General features: G+C 47.1%; 1 protein-coding gene across 1 annotated transcript in view; it reads right to left on the bottom strand.

The window, feature by feature from the left end:
• Window positions 1–17,114, bottom strand: part of Pdzd2 (PDZ domain containing 2) — a 347,654-nt gene that overhangs the window by 193,215 nt on the left and 137,325 nt on the right.

Genomic DNA, 17,114 nt, shown 5'->3' with positions numbered 1-17,114 from the left:
TCTCTCATACGCGGGAGCTATATCTACAATACACGGGGACATGATAAATTATAAAGGACTCTAGGTGTTCACACAATGAGACCAAAGGAGGATACTCTCAGGAGAGAATCACAAAGGTGCAGTGCCTATGTGCATCTGGTCATATAAAATATTATTTATCAAAATGAACTCTAGGAGATGGGAACAAGAGGTTCTTCTCTTTGTTACTGTTTTTGTTTTTTGTGGGCTTTCTTTTTTTGTCTTGTTTGTTCATTTATCTGTCTTCAGGAGGGCAAGGTGGAACACAGAAATGGAGGGACAAAGAGAGAACAAATGCAGCAATGGTCCTCTCTAGACCTTATGTGGAAAATGAACTGTACAACTTATGAGTAGGGATGGAGAAAAACCTGGGTCTAAAATCCAAACCCCACAATTTCTACCACAGGACTCTAGCTGAGTCATTGAACACTTCCTACTCTCACATTCAAACCATCTTCCTTTGAGGTTTTCCAAAGAGAGGTGATTAAGAGAGAAATATCCATGAAATGTCTAGGATGCACACTGGGGATTCTCAACCAGGGGTTATTTTGCACCCCACTGGTACCCCACCCGGGAACTCTGGCAATGTCTGGGGAATGGTTTTGTAGACATAACTGCAGGAGAGGGTGCTTACTGCCATCTAGTGGGCAGGGCTCCACAATGCAGCTAACCTACAGAGCGGAAGATGGCCGGGTTTACCTACTTCAACATGTATGTAGTGTTGAGCTGGAGAAACTGATCTTTAAAATACGTTAAAAAGGTAAGGCCCTGTGCTCTTCATCCTTTCCAACTAAGCTTCTAGTTGGAGGGGACTTAGTGTAAAAGTCTTAAGATGTATTGCTAGTAATGCCTGGGTTGAGGGTCTGGCTTGCCAAGACCAGGGTTGGTTTGATTAATTCACTTAAAACCAAAACCTTCAAATAAGCATGCGCACTGAGAGGAATTCTGTCAGGAACGTAATGTGGCATGGAAGGTGGATGAGAGGCTGCTGAAGATGACTTGAAGGTCAGCTTCTCCTCACTGGGCGTCCACAGTGACTGGATGCTCCCTCGCACCGGTGCCACTCCAGAGAACCTATGCACGCAGGGACGGTCCACACCCACCCTAGAAACAACCACACACAGCCCGGGGCCTCCACCAGCCTCCACCCAATGAACTCTCAAGACGGTTGTTAAAAATGGGGTGGAAGCCAAGAGGACAGGCAGTTGTGACTTGTCAACTTCAACAGGTTGAGTCTAGATGGTTTTAAGAGCTGGAAACGCAAGAACAAAAGCCTGTGTTCCTAGATCCAGCATAGATCAGGTGAACAGAAACCATAAGACAGAAAGGGACAGAGACAGAGCGAACACTTGCAACCTCCCCTTCGCCCCCCGCTCCAGATGGTATAAAAACATCTATTTCAGTCTTTTACAATCAGAAAACATTGGTGGCTTTGGTGTAGTTGTAAATTTTTAAAAAAGTATAACTTCAGTGTCGCCTCCAGTCATCTTTCAGCACCTGTGGGAGATGCAGACCTGCTGCTGCCCACTCCGTGCAGAGCGAGGCAGGCTCTTCCTCGCCTGGGTTCCTCTCTATAGAGGCTGGCACTCTCCTTCCCGCTCGCAGCCCTCTACCTGGCCAATTCCCCACTCAGCATGGACACCACCTCCAGAACCCCACCTCTAGAGTATGTTTAGGGCCCTCCTTGACACCTCACTAGTAGCCTTGCTTCCCAGGAGTCTTACCTGTTCTTCAGAGTGAACTTGGGAAGGGCTGATTGGGGACATCACCAAAGTGTAAAAAAGAAGAACTAAACATAGAACTTTCTCTATGACACAGCCATACCACTCTTGGGCACCTATCCAGAGCGTTACAAGTCAGGATACAGTAAAGACACTTGCACACCCACGTTCATTGATACACTAGTCACAATAGCCAAGTTATGGAAACAGCTGGATGCCCTACATACAACAGATGAGTTGACCAATAAGATGTTTTTGTTTTTTGCCAGTCCTGGGGCTTGAACTCAGGGCCTGGGTACTGTCCCTGAGCTTCTTTTGATCAAGGCTAGCCCTCTACCACTTGAGCCACAGCTCCACTTCCCCAATAAAATGTTATACACACACACACACACACACACACACACACACACACGGGTGTGGGTTGTTTCTGTGTCTGCTTGCTGTACCCATTTCCACATGGCACCACTTGATTTCATGGTAACCTGCCTCCTGGCAGGGAAGTGATGGGTGGGGAGACATAGAGTTCCAACCTTCCCTGATGATAAACAGAAGACTGCTCGCTGTGAACAGCTTGGGCAGATCGATGACACCCATCCCTGCCTCCTTGCTTTTCTCTCTTGGCCCGCGCCCATTCATCTTTCAACAGCTCAAAGAATCCCCTTTCTGTGAAGGCTTTAGTGGTAAATCCACACGCACGCACACGCACACACACACACACACACACACACACACACACACACACACACACACACACACACACCGGGAGCACTGGGGTTGTTAAAATGGGTGCTTGCTTTGCTGAGGATCCTCTGACAAATCCCAAATGGCCTACAATAACTTGGGCAAGTTTCTTCCTGTACCTCAGAAATGCTTAATTTAGCACAAGAATTCATCCTAGAATATGGCTATTGAGCCAGCACCATGCTGGGGACTGAGGAGATGCTGACAGACAACATGAGCTTTGGAGAGGGAGGGAGGGAGGGGGGGAGGACAAATGAAGTGACCACAGCTGCGGTGACTGCCTGGTAACTGGCAAGCACAGGAAGCTAGTGGATGCCATTTAAACCTGAAGAGTTAAGGAAGGCTTCCAGAAGAAATGACTAGTAAGCTGAGCACTAAAGAAAAGACTTCACTCAGGAAGGAGAAATGGCAAATGCCAAGGCCTATGGCTAAAGCAATGCCGTCGTTTGTGGACTAATCAAGTTGGTGCTGGTTACCAGTTTGGTTTTCCTGGGGTTGCTGAAAGGAAAGTGGGAAACTGAACAGAGGCTGAGAAATAGAGCTAATAAGACATCGGCGGGCTTTTCCTTAAAAAGCTTTGATCAGAAAGATGGTGTGGACAGATTCCCATGTTAGAAAGATCTCACTAGCGTCAAGGAGGAGAATACCTAGAGGAGCAGAGACAGGGAGAAGGGTGAGGAAAGCTGTCATATGAAATCCAGGCAAGGAAAGATGGCACCGCACCCAAACGTCCCCTGTAGCACAGATACGACTAGTATTGCTCTGTTCTATGGGCAGATTCTCTCCTTCCACTAGACTATCGACCCCTTAAATGCAGAAATTATATATATATATTTTTTTTTTTTTTAAATTTGCCGGCCCTAGGGATTGAACTCAGGGCCTGGATGCTGTCTCTGAGCTTCTTTGGCTCAAGGCTGTAGCTCTACCACTTGAACCACAGTGCCACTTCCAGCTTTTTCTGAGTAGTTTACTGGAGATAAGAGTCTCATAGACTTTCCTACCCATGCTGGCTTCGAACCACAACCCTCAGATCTCAGTCTTCTGAGTAGCTAGGATTAAAGGGAGAGTCACTGGTGCCTGGCTTAGAAATCAGAATTTATAGTAGTCACCACAGTCGTTAGGGGATGTGCTTCAACCCTGATGAATATACCAAACCACAGAGAGTACCAAGCCCCACACAGGCTACATTGTTTCCTAAATATACACAAATGTAATGCTTTTTTCATCTCGTATGTATGTGTATGTGTGTATGTATGTGTGTGTGTGCATGCATGCGTGCCCAGTAATGGGGCTTCAACTTAAGGCCTCAAGCTCTTCCTTCTCTGCTCAAGACTGGTGCTCTACTCCGTAAGTCATGCCTCTATGTCTGGCTTTTTGCTAGTTAATTGGAGGTAAGAGTTTCACACTTTCCTGTCCTAGCTGGCTTCAAACTAGGATCGTGATCTCAGCTTCCTGAGCAGCAAGGCTTATAGGAGTGAGCCACCAGCACCTGGTCTTTTGCTCCATCTTATCAAAGCTTCATCATATAGGCACTGGTTTTAAGAGAGCCTCCTCCCACCATCTTGAAAGTGTTTCTGATCTCACTTGTATGGACTGACTTCTTCCCTGACTAGTCCAATACAAACTCTTACCCAATCTACATCCTATTAATATAGCTTCCTGTTAATTGTACCTGATTGTGTACTCCCCATTTTCTCTCCAAAGACATATAATCTGGGCATCACAGGTGCATGTCATTGTCTCTACCTCCCTGCCATGTATCACTCACTTCAGCTCTTCCTCTATCCTCCTTTTGCCCTGTTTCCTGGACTAGTAAAAAAACAAAACAACAACAAAAACCTATTCCAGCCAAATAGAGGTCTTGTAGCCTCAGCCCCAGCCAGGCCTGACCTACACCCAGCCCTGCCACATGTCTCTATAACTGTGACACTGTGTTACTGAGCAGGGCTTGTTGCCAACTCTTAAGGACATTTAAATCTTGAGCATATCCCAGAGACTGTTCCTTTCCCCTACCAATTCATCTAGCTCCCGCTGATGCCCTTCCCTGGACAGCTTTAGGTTAACCTTGCCAGACAAAATGTGGGAGATTCAGTCAAATTTGAATTGCAGATGGAAAATGAATATATGTTACTCTAAGTCCCAAATCACATCTGGAATTTTCTTTATTTGTTGAAGCCAACAATCTTAGTTTGAACTAATCATTTGGCTTTTATGAAACTTACTTCCTACACTTATTAGTAGGTAAATAATTATTAAAAACAACAACAACAGTATTTATCATTTTGTTACCCACTGGGAGGCCCTTAAAAACATCCTTGTGGTCTCTTTCTCATCAATGATCTCTCCCTCCAAGGAGAGGAATTTAATCATTCTTGTTATAGCTGACTTGAAGCCCCTCACCTTTGCCTAACCTTTCTCACTCAGTTTATGATTCCCTTTCCACAATCACTCTTTTCACATCATTAAGTTCAACCCTTTTGACCCTCCCTTCCCTTCCCAAGTGAATTACCATTCTGTTGAATGCTTCACCTTGACTTGTTCTCTGACGATGATACATCAAAATGACTTCTGTTTCCAAGTCAATGAGCCATGCTAAGGAAGCCTGGATGGAGCAGGTCATGTGAAGCTCCCCAATTCCTCCACGTGACCCCAGGGGTCACATGCCTCTTTCTAATTACTCCATCTCTCCCCTTCCAAGAAAGCCCTCTAGAAAATCAAGTCCAGGATCCAATCTCAGATGTGATCTAGTCTATAGTCGCCCTTCATCACCTGGGGAGGCTCTGAGTTGGGAGACGTGAAGACCAGATAAAACCTTGAACAATGTTCTCACAGTGAAAACATCGACCTCCTTTCCCAGTCTCAGAGGCTGTCTCGCGTTGTGCTGTGTGCTGATTGTGCTGTGTGCCAATTGTGAGGTCCCCACAACCCAAGCGATGGAGGATGAATCCACTTATAGTTGCATGTCTAGGGGAGACTGTGTGATGGGAGAAAGGAGAAGACATGAAGGAACAATTGTAACCTGGCATTGCTCTCTAATTTATGCATGGAAACTTGAATTTCAAATGACAGCATTGTGGGTGAGGTCCAGAGAAAGAGTCAGGGTAGCAACAAGATGTGATGGAGGGAGGAAGGAGGGAGCTGAGCCAGGTGGGGAGAAAGTTGTTCATGCATTGGGGGAGGGAGTTACCAGAGTGATGAGAATACATGATTAAAAATAGCCATGGCGGTTAAAAAAAAAAAAAAGAGGCAAGTGGAACTGCTATTAAAACTTTGTAATTAGCAATGAAAGTATTAGTAAGCAGTCATGAAAGTGTTAGTAATGAAAGACTTCTATACCCTTTTAAACTTCAATTATATGGCTCATATTCTCATGATTATCTGACTATCACTTTACCCCATGGGGAAGGAAAGGGAAAGATGTTTTTTTTTATATCCACTCTGCAAGTGATGAAACTACAGGAGCCCAGGGTTTGTGACTTCCGGCCTAGTGTGCCTTTCTTGCTGAGTACATGGCTGTTTGCTCTTGGGGCAGCTTAAGTCTAGTGGGGAAGCTGCTTCTAGATTCATCCCCATGCCCTTATGTGCTATGATAGGGCCCTGAGCTGAGTCAGGAGGAAGAGACAAAGACTTGGGGGAAGGGAGACCTGAGATGAAATCTCAGTTCTTTATCAGCCTGGGTTCGCACATCCCTAATTGAGGATAATCACAATTACCTAGGAGAGGTGCTGTGAGCTGGCATGTATACAGTGCTGGCACCTAACTATAAGTGTGCAGAAGCATGAGCTGAACAATGATGGTAATTATAGGATCAGGGCTCTAATTTTGTGCAAGAGTTCAAATCTATGTAATTCCCCACCAGGGCAGGGATAACAAGGTGGTTCTCCAACACCATCATATAGATTGCTAAGTCATGACTTCTGTTTTGTTTTGTTTTAATTGTGCTGGTACTGGGGTTAAAACTTGGGGCCTTGCACTCTTATTTGGGATTTTTGCCCAAGGCTGGTACTCTATCACTTGAGCTACATCTCCATTTTCAGCTTTTTTTTTCTGGTTAATCAGAGATGACAGTCTCACAATTTTTCTTCCTGGTCTTTGGATCAGGATCCTCAGACCTCAGCCTCCTGGGTATCTAGGATTTGAAGTGTGAACACTGGTGCCTGGCTTCAAGTTATGTTTTTTATTTTTTTGACAAGAGAAAGTCATAAATCAACTTGTTAAATGCTCACTGTGTGTCAGACACTATGATAAGCCTTTGCGTTCATACTTTTGTTTAATTCCTCATCACCTCTGAGTTAAGTATTCTACTTTACTCCATTTTATAGCTAAAGATGTTATAAATACACTCTCTTAAAACCACTGGAATCACAACAATAGACATGAAGATAAAGAATTGTCTCATCAAGGCAAAATCTACTTCTGCAGAAGGGTGCACCATCAGCCAAAAATCTGGCAAGCAAGCTACTGAGCTGGCAGGCTGCTTCCCCATTTATCCCTAAGGCAGCAGGCCCCGCCCCTTTGCTCAGATTGATTGAGCTCAGGTTCACATCTGCTCATGATTGGCGAGTTTGAATAGAGGAAGATGTATTTACATAAGGTGACCATTAAAAGACTTTCAATAATAACAGTACACAAGTAATCTCAAAACATATCCACACCCTGGGCTATTTCTAGAACAATCTGTAGTGTGTCTTAATTTTATCTTAGGAAAACCAGTTAAGACAAAACCTTACATTTCAAAAATCCTTCCTTACCCTAAAGCAGCTCCTCTTTTCCTTTCTGTGCTCGTTGATATTGTCTTAGCAGATCAATTAGCAAGAGGCAAGCCACCAGGCCAAAATAGGAATTTTGAACTTTCTGTGTACAAGGACCAGACAGCAAGTGTTTTTTTAAGTTTTCCAGGCCACATATGGTTGCTGTCTTGTACTTTCTGTGACCTTTTCAAATGGTAAGAACCACGCCTGGCCAGCAGACAGGAATATACTGATTTCTGGCAGGGTGGGCAGGCAGGAGTGTGCTGATTTCTGGCAAGGTGGTCAGAGACTGTGTGGAGGTCTGGCTGCTACTGCCGGCTCGGCTTTCTGCGGGGCAGAGAGGGAGTCACCTAGGCTGGGTGGAGCTTGCTCAGTAGCTGAATGTGTGTGTCATCATGGAGACTGCACAGCCAGGCCCGGGGGCTCACATCTGTAATCCTAGCTCCTGGGGAAGGGGAGTTCAGAAGGATTGAGGCTTGTGGCTGGCCTAGGCAAAAAAAAAAAAACCCACGTTAGTTAGACTCCATTTCCATCAAAGAAAAACAGGGTGCGGTGGTGCAAGTTTATCATTCCAGCTACATGGGAAGTGAAAACAGGAGGATTGAGGTCCAAACTAACCAAGTGCAAAAGAGAGCTACTCTATTTGAAAAATAACAAAAAACAAAAAAAGGGGCTGAGGATATGGCCTAGTGGCAAGAGTGCTTGCCTCGTATACATGAAGCCCTGGGTTCGATTCCCCAGCACCACATATATAGAAAACGGCCAGAAGTGGCACAGTGGCTCAAGTGGCAGAGTGCTAGCCTTGAGCAAAAAGAAGCCAGGGACAGTGCTCAGGCCCTGAGTCCAAGGCCCAGGACTGGCAAAAAACAAAACAAAACAAAAAACAAACAAACAAACAAAAAGGGCTAAAAGGAGGGATGGCAGAGTGCCTCCCCAACAAGTGCAAGGTCCTGAGTTCAGATGCGAGTATCATCAAACAAACAAGTGAACAGTCTACAGTACACGTAGGCACAGCGAGCTGACGTCTACAGCGGAGGGGACCCTGCTTGAAAACTCAACAGAGTCCACAATGAAGAGCCAGACTTTGAAGTCAGGCCCCACTTTATCACGCGAACCCCACTTTACCACATGAACCTGAGATAAGCAGGCCCTGTGAGCAAACTCAGGACAAGCTTATTAGGGCCCAGCCGGTTGAAAACTCTAACCACTGGGAACGCTTAACTCTAACTGCCCCCAGAGTGTCTTGAGCCCTGAGCCAATCAGATTTGTACCTGTGTCCTAATCTTGCTTGCTTGAACACCTGATGGCTGTAACTTTGTTTTTTGCCTTTATAAGCCCTGTGCAATCGCAGCTCGGGGCTTCCTCCTAACCTCCGCTGTGTCGGTGGGTAGGACGAGGCCCGACTTGTAGCCCGCCTGAATAAAGCCTTGCTTTTGCATTTCGGAATGTCTGAGTCTCGGTGGCCTTCTTGGTGGTCGTTTTGCGACTTGGCATAACATTTGGGGACTCGTCCGGGATAGCGCCAGAGACCCCCGAGACCCCAGACTCTGAAGGTAAGAAAACAGCGCTGTTCATTTGTCATGTCCTGTAATTTGTCTGTTTGTCTGTTTTGCTTCTGCTTATTTCTTGAAGGGGTTGTCAAAGCGGACACACTCACTTGGCAATCCTGGGGTGACTGGGGGACGCCCTAGACTCTCCACCCTTGAAGGAGGGCCCCTGGAACCCCACCTTCAACTTGGGTCCACTCCTTCTGCACCCTTGTAGGAGGTTGTGGGCCAACTTGGGAGATCTCCAACTCGTAGCTTTTCTTTTTCTCAGGCCTGTGTGTTTTCCTCCTTTTGTATTGTTTTGTTTTTTTTGTAGCCTTTTGGACTGAACATCTGATCAGAGCTATGGGTAACGTTCTATCTTGGGGACCTCCATCTAGCCCCCTAGATTTGACCCTAGCTCACTGGAGGGAGGTCAAGGAGATAGCTCAGAACCAAGGTGTGGCCCTTAAGAAGGAAAAGCGGATCACCCTGTGCAAGTCAGAATGGCCCACCCTTGAGGGAGCTAATTGGCCACCTGAGGGGAGCTTTGACATGGTTAAGATCAGGACTTTACAATGCCTAATCGACGCCCCTCGTTCAGGCTATCTACACCAGGTTCCTTATATAGACACATGGAGGGAACTCATTGACAGGGATGCTCCAGCTTGGGTTCGGCCTTTCTTACCAACTCTGCCCTCCACTCCTTCCCCTACCCCAACATTCATTCCAAAGACACAGGGCGACAAGACAGACCAATACTGGCCATTTTCTACTAGTGATCTTTACAATTGGCATACCCAAAATGCCCCATTTTCTGAGAAACCCCAGGATTTAATTCGCTTGCTTGAAACTATACTTTTCACTCACCAGCCCACTTGGGATGATTGTAGCCAGCTTTTATAGGTCCTTTCCACCACTGAGGAGAGAGATCGTATCCAGGAAGCGGCCCGGAGACTTATCGCCGGCCCCACCAGAGCGCCCATCACGGATCGTGCCTTGATTGCTACCTATTTTCCCGAGATCCGACCAGCATGGGACTACAATATGGCTGAAGGTAGGGAGCGACTCCTTGTCTATCGCCAGGCTCTGCTGGCAGGTCTCAAGGCGGCGGCTCGCTGACCTACCAATATGGCCAAAGTTTATGATATTAGACAGGGAGAAAGTGAAAGTCCGGCAGCATACCTTGAGCGGCTTGTGGAAGCCTTTAGTCAACAACCCCGTATGATCCTGAGACCCAGGAATCTGCTCAGATGATTATGTTTGCCTACGTAAATCAAGCCACACCGGACATAAAGCGGAAGTTGCAGGCTCTAGACAGGCTTGGTGAAAAATCTGTTAGGGATCCAGTAGCAGTGGCGGAAAAGGTTTATAATAAGAGAGAAACAGGAGAACAAAGATAGGAAAGGAAGGACAAAGAACGTGGAATCGAGCAAGAAAAGAGGAACAGAGTTAAGGAAAGGAGTTTGGCTAGAATTTTGGAGCAACAACAGGCACAATACAAGGACCTCAGGGAAATCCTGACCTCTGTGCAGGCAGGAAACTTTGGATAGTCCTCCTCTCCAAGTAAGGAGCAGGAGCCCAAACCCCAGTCAAGAGTGGGGAAGAATCAATGTGCCTATTGCAAGGAGGAGGAGGGGCATTGGATCAAAAACTGCCCAGAGCTAGCCAAGAAAAAGGAGGAAAAACAGAAAGTAGGATCAAGAGTGTTGCCAGCCTTAGAGATGGCTGAGGACAGTGACTGAGGGAGTCGGGGCTCAGACCCCCTCCCTGAGCCCAGGATACCATTGAAAGTGGAGGGGAATCCAGTCATGTTCATGGTAGATATGGGAGCAGAAAATTCAGTATTACTAGCCCCAAGAGGGCTGATGTCCACTAAAACAACATGGGTCCAAGGTGCAACGGGCACTAAACCCTATAAATGGACTATGTTGGGCTCAAAATTGCCAGGCTTCACTCTACTCCTCCCCATCCATGTGGGGAGTGGTCCTGGGCTTATCTATCTCTTCTGTCTGGGATCCATACTCACTCTCTCATGTCCCCCCCGGCCAGTAGGGATTAGACGCGGGAGTGAGGTCCCGGGTGCCTTGGTTCGCGTGTGGTCGCGAGAACCCCTTGCCCACCAGCCCAAGGAAGACACGGGCACATGGGGTCTCGGAGATCATCTCTGGGATGATTCTGATTTATTCAAATGAGAAGCCACAAAGATATACCCCAAAGGCGGGCACAAGAGAGGGAGAGCAGATTGGCCACAAGAGCTGTCTGTCAAGTGATGTCAAGGGACTTCCCTTGTGGGCGGAGGCCCAGCCCCCCCCAAGGATTGGGTTTCTGGGGTTCCCCCTGCCATTGCACACGTGCTCGCCCCAGGAGCAGGGGCTTCTCTTCCTGTTAAAGGCGGAAGAGGAGGGGAGGAGACAGGCCAAGGCCAGCTGTGGCCTCTTAAAGGCACAGCTGACCCCAACAGGACTACTCGAAGAACAGTGGACTTGGGAGCAGGCCAGGAAACCCACTTGTTTTTAGTCATCCCTGACTGCCCCTATCCATTGCTTGGATGTGACCTCTTAACAAAAATGAAAGCTCAGATACAGTTCACAGGCAGTGGGGCTTCTGTGATGAACTCAATAGAAAAGCCTGTTAGTATACTAATAACTAGCAAGTTAGAAGAGGAGTATAGGCTATACCAGCATCTTAAGCCTGAGTCTCCGGAAAATGAGTGGCTACGGACGTTTCCCCAAGCATGGGCAGAAACTGGGGGAATGGGACTGGCAAAACATCGTCCTCCAATCTTTGTGGAGCTCAAAGCCGGAGCCAACCCAGTAAGAGTTTGCCAGTACCCTATGTCACTCGAAGCAAAGAAGGGGATCACTCCTCACATCAGAAAATTGTTAGATTTAGGAGTTCTGAAGTCCATCCAGTCAGCCTGGAATACTCCACTGTTGCCTGTAAAAAAGCCTAATTCTAATGATTACAGACCAGTGCAAGACTTGAGAGAAGTTAACAAGAGAGTAATGGACATTCATCCAACAGTCCCAAACCCGTATACCCTGCTGAGCTCCCTGTCCCGAGCCATGTGTGGTATACTGTGTTGGATCTAAAGGATGCTTTCTTTAGCCTGCCCTTAGCCCCACAGAGCCAAAGCTACTTTGCATTTACTTGGCACGATCCTGAAATCGGGATAAGCAGTCAATTGACCTGGACCAGGCTGCCTCAAGGATTCAAGAATTCGCCTACCATCTTTGATGAGGCGTTACATGAAGACCTGAGTGAGTACCGCTCCCAAAATACTGAAAGAAGTCTATTGCAATATGTAGATGATTTGTTAATAGCCGCTCCAGACAAAAATAGCTGTCTAAAGGGAACAGCTAGGCTCTTAAAGACTCTTGGCAATTTGGGCTATAGGGCCTCCACTAAAAAGGCAGAAATTTGTAAACCTGAAGTCACCTATCTGGGCTTCAAATTAAAAGAGGGCAAGCGTTGGCTGTCAGATGCACGTAAAGAGACTGTGCTGAAAATCCCTGTGCCTAAGTCAGCCAGACAAGTCAGAGAGTTCCTGGGAACAGCGGGCTTTTGCCGGCTGTGGATACCTGGGTTCACTGAGATGGCCAAGCTTCTATATGAAGCCACCAAAAACCTCCCAGAATTTCATTGGACTGAGCAGATGCAAAAAGCCTTTGAGGCAATCAAGAAAAGCCTTCTGGAAGCCCCAGCCTTAGGCCTACCTGACGTGAATAAACAATTCACATTTTTCGTGGCTGAAAATAAAGGAATAGCAAAAGGGGTGCTCAACCAGCCAATTGGGCCCTGGAGACGACCAGTCGCCTACTTGTCAAAGAAATTGGATCCTGTTGCCGCTGGGTGGCCTCCATGCTTAAGAATAATAGCTGCAGTAGCCCCCTTGATAAAAGATGCAGATAAGTTGACTCTGGGACAGAACCTGACTGTGGCCACTCCACACGCTCTAGACAGGGTGCTAAAACAACAGCCCAACCCGTGGATGAGCAATGCCCCCATGATCCATTACCAGACCTTGTTACTTAACCCCGCATGTGTCAGCTTCTGTGTACCTACAGCATTAAACCCAGCAACTCTGCTGCTGGATCCGGATCTGGAAGCGCCCCTGCATAATTGTGAGCAGATCCTGGCCCAAGCACATAGCCTCCGGCCAGACTTGCTGGATTCGCCGCTATCACATGCCGAGCACACCTGGTTCACCGATGGCAGCAGCTTCATTCAGGATGGAAAAAGGTATGCGGGTGTGGCGGTTACTACGGACACTGAGATAGTGTGGGCAGAGGCACTTCCCCAGGGAACTTCTGCACAAAGGGCAGAACTAGTGGCACTAACAAGCCTTACAAATGGGAAAAGGAAAGACACTAAATATCTATACGGACAGTCGGTACGCTTTTGCCACCGTAAACGTCCATGGAGCCATCTACCAAGAGAGGGGGCTACTGACAGCCGAAGAAAAGGCCATTAGAAATAAGCAGGAGATTTTTAAGCCTCATCCGGGCCCTATGGGTACCAGCAAAGATTGCCATTATGCACTGTCCGGGTCATCAAAAGGGAGTTGATTCGGTGACTAGAGGGAACAATCTGGCCAACCAGGCAGCTAAGGAAGCAGCCCTCCAGCCCAGAGCAGGAGTATTGACTCTAGTAGACCCAGGACCATGAGCTTTGCCTCCTGTGCCCCAGTATTCCCAAGAAGACGTGGAGTGGATAAAGAAAATTCCCATGGCCTACAAACCCCGGACAGAGAAGGAAACAATGACTGGTGGAAAACTGGTGAAGGGAAACTTATCTTGCCACAAGGGCTGGGTAAGGGGATCCTTAAGAGAATCCACCGAGGGCTGGGGATATAGCCTAGTGGCAAGAGTACCTGCCTCGGATACACGAGGCCCTAGGTTCGATTCCCCAGCACCACATATACAGAAAACGGCCAGAAGCGGCGCTGTGGCTCAAGTGGCAGAGTGCTAGCCTTGAGCGGGAAGAAGCCAGGGACAGTGCTCAGGCCCTGAGTCCAAGGCCCAGGACTGGCCAAAAAAAACAAAAACAAAAACAAACAAACAAAAAAAAAGAGAATCCACCGAGCTTCTCGCATGGGAACCCGAAGAATGCAGGACTTGCTCCGACACTCCAAAGTGAAAATTAGACAAGGAGATCAGCTTATTGAAGATATTGTTAAAAATTGTAAGGCCTGTCAGCTCACCAATGCCCCCAATCAACAAGTTACTAAAGGAGCTCGCCTCCGTGGGGATAGGCCAGGCGTGTATTGGGAAGTAGATTTCACAGAAATTAAACCTGGAAAATTTGGATACAAATATTTGCTAGTTTTTGTAGACACCTTTTCAGGATGGGTTGAAGCCTATCCAACAAAGCATGAGACTGCGAATGTAGTGGCTAAGAAGATCCTGGAAGAAATCCTACCCAGGTATAGCTTCCCATCCACCATTGGGTCGGACAACGGACCGGCCTTCGTCTCAAAAGTAAGTCAGGGAATAGCTGTTGCACTGGGGACGGCTTGGAAACTGCATTGTGCTTATAGACCCCAGAGTTCAGGACAGGTAGAGAGAATGAATCGGACTCTAAAAGAGACCTTAACTAAATTGGCCTTAGAGACTGGTGCAGACTGGGTGTTACTCCTTCCTTTTGCTCTGCTTAGAGTAAGAAATTCTCCTTATCAGCTTGGCTTTACTCCTTTTAAAATAAGGTACGGGTACCCCCCGCCCATTATCCCTAGCCTTCTGACTGAATTGCAAGAGAATATGTGACCCCCAATCTAAGGCATTATATGATTTTGCTTCTGTCCCTACCCCCCATTTATTCAGACCAGGGGATTGGGTGTTCGTCTGGAGTCATAACCCAAATCCTTAGACCCACGGTGGAAGGGACCCTACGTGGTGCTACTGACTACTCCCACCTCCCTCAAGGTAGACGGCATCGCCACTTGGGTCCATTACTCCCACGCCAGGCCAGCTGACCCCTTTGCCCTGGATGAAGACTACCGTGGTGGAACATGGGAGGTCTCCAAGCACCCGACTCAGCCACTTCGCCTTCGCCTCAAGAAAAGAAAGTTAGACTGAATATTGTTACAATTTTCTTTTTGCCTTCTTTCCTTGCTACCCTGGCTAATGTTGATGTTATTTTGGCAGCTCACTCCAAAGTGGGTGACCCCCTTATTTTAGCAACTAGCAGGAGTCCTGTAAAGTCCCATGCAAGAAGGCATTGGTAGTTTTGGGCTTGCTCAGGAATATGGGCATAGCTACCTGACCCGTAGAGCACAGCTGAGAAGTTCATGTATTATTTTGTTGCTGACATTTGGATACTAAACACTATACAGCTAATGGTAAGTCTGTATAGCTGAAAGTTAACTTCTAGTTTGAAGTAATCCTGCAGTCCCTTGGTAAAGTAAGGTTATAGGTTCCTGGCTAGGTAAGGTCAATGTCCCTCAGTCAGCCTGAAGAAGCTACAGAAGATGGATGATGTTCACCCATCAGCCCCCCTTTAAAACCAAGGGACCAGAGTTGGTTTTTTTTTGGTTATTACTTTGGGCCCTATTGGCCCATGCCTTATCTCTATATCATCCCCTAGACATGCAAGCCATTGAAATGGACACATGGAGCCATGATTGGCTCCCAAGGTACCAAAGAGAAAAGGGGGAAATGAAGAGCCAGACTTTGAAGTCAGGCCCCACTTTACCACGCGAACCCCACTTTACCACATGAACCTGAGATAAGCAGGCCCTGTGAGCAAACCCAGGACAAGCTTATTAGGGCCCAGCCCTTCGAGAACTCTAACCACTAGGAATGCTTAACCCTAACTGCCCCCAGAATGCCTTGAGCCCTGAGCCAATCAGATTTGTACCTGTGTCCTAATCTTGCTTGCTTGAACACCTGATGGCTGTAACTTTGTTTTTTGCCTTTATAAGCCCTGTGCAATCGCAGCTCGGGGCTTCCTCCTAACCTCCGCTGTGTCGGTGGGTAGGACGAGGCCCGACTTGCAGCCCGCCTGAGTAAAGCCTTGCTTTTGCATTTCAGAATGTCTGAGTCTCGGTGGCCTTCTTGGTGGTCGTTTTGTGACTTGGCATAACACAAACCAGATCCTTATACCTGCTAGGCATTAACTCCACTCCACGCTTCTTCCTCTGAAGGGGTTAAGATACAGGATTAGTTTTAATAATCAAGAAAAGACTAAACTTCTTTGTCTTTTTTTTCCCCCCGGAGGCAGTGCTGGGATGGAGCTAAGGCCTCTCATAGACTCACGTAGGCTCTACCGCTGCAGCCGCTCCCGCTCATGTTTTTAGACAAGGTTCTTGCTAACTTTGCCTGAGCTCCCTCGACTCTGTGACCGTCCCGCCTCTGCCTGTGAGTAGCTGGGATTGTAGGCATGAACCACGGTGATCACGAAAGCCTCTGTCTGCCCCTTCATTCTCCTCTCTGGCCGGGTACTATCTTGCAAGGAGAAGTTATAAAAGAAATGAGGACTTACACTGAGTTGTGGGAATTGGTAAACAAAACAAAACAAGACAAATACATGTAGTTTGTTTTCTCCCATAAAACAATACAGTTACAGCCAGTTATAGAACAACAAAGAAGAAGGTATATACCAGCAGTATACTATTTTTTTTTTTTTGCCAGTCCTGGGCTTGGACTCAGGGCCTGAGCACTGTCCCTGGCTTCTTTCTTTGTTCAAGGCTAGCACTCTACCACTGAGCCACAGCGCCACTTCTGGCCTTTTCTGTGTATGTGGTGCTGGGGAATTGAACCCTGGGCTTCATGTATACAAGGCAAGCACTCTTGCCACCAGGCCATATTCCCAGCCCATGTATACTATTTTTTTTAAGGTGGGGGGTAAGGATACGTTTCATTCTACTTCAAAACCTCCACATCAGACTGGAAAACTGGGAGCACCCATGTAGAAGCATTTTGGGAAAAGTCGGGAGATAAAAAGCACAGAATGTATAACACTGGAATTCATAAAGGTTGGGTACTATATGTAGTGCCTTCCAGAAATAGTAGAGCTGATTCCGTGCCAGCTCTAGACCCAAAGCTTTCTGGCATTAATTTGAATCTAGAATGTTTCCCCACCAGCCCCACTGATCATGAGTAAAACTTCTAACGCTATGTGCCAAAATAAACCTTTCCTACTTATAACTGGATGTTTGCAGGTGACCACCATATTTATCTTGCTGGGTAGCCATCATCATATTTAAAGTTTTTTTTGGTCAGTGGTGGGGTTTGAACTTAGGGTCTGGGCACTGTGCCTGAGCTTTTTTGCTCAAGGTTAAGCACACTACCACTTTGAGGCACAGTGCCACTTCTGTTTTTTTGGTTTTGTTTTTAACTGGAGCTAAGAGTCTC

The sequence above is a fragment of the Perognathus longimembris genome, chromosome 19 (assembly GCF_023159225.1).
Source record: "Perognathus longimembris pacificus isolate PPM17 chromosome 19, ASM2315922v1, whole genome shotgun sequence".
NCBI lineage: Eukaryota > Metazoa > Chordata > Mammalia > Rodentia > Heteromyidae > Perognathus > Perognathus longimembris.
This window is presented reverse-complemented; position numbering and strand designations above follow the sequence as displayed.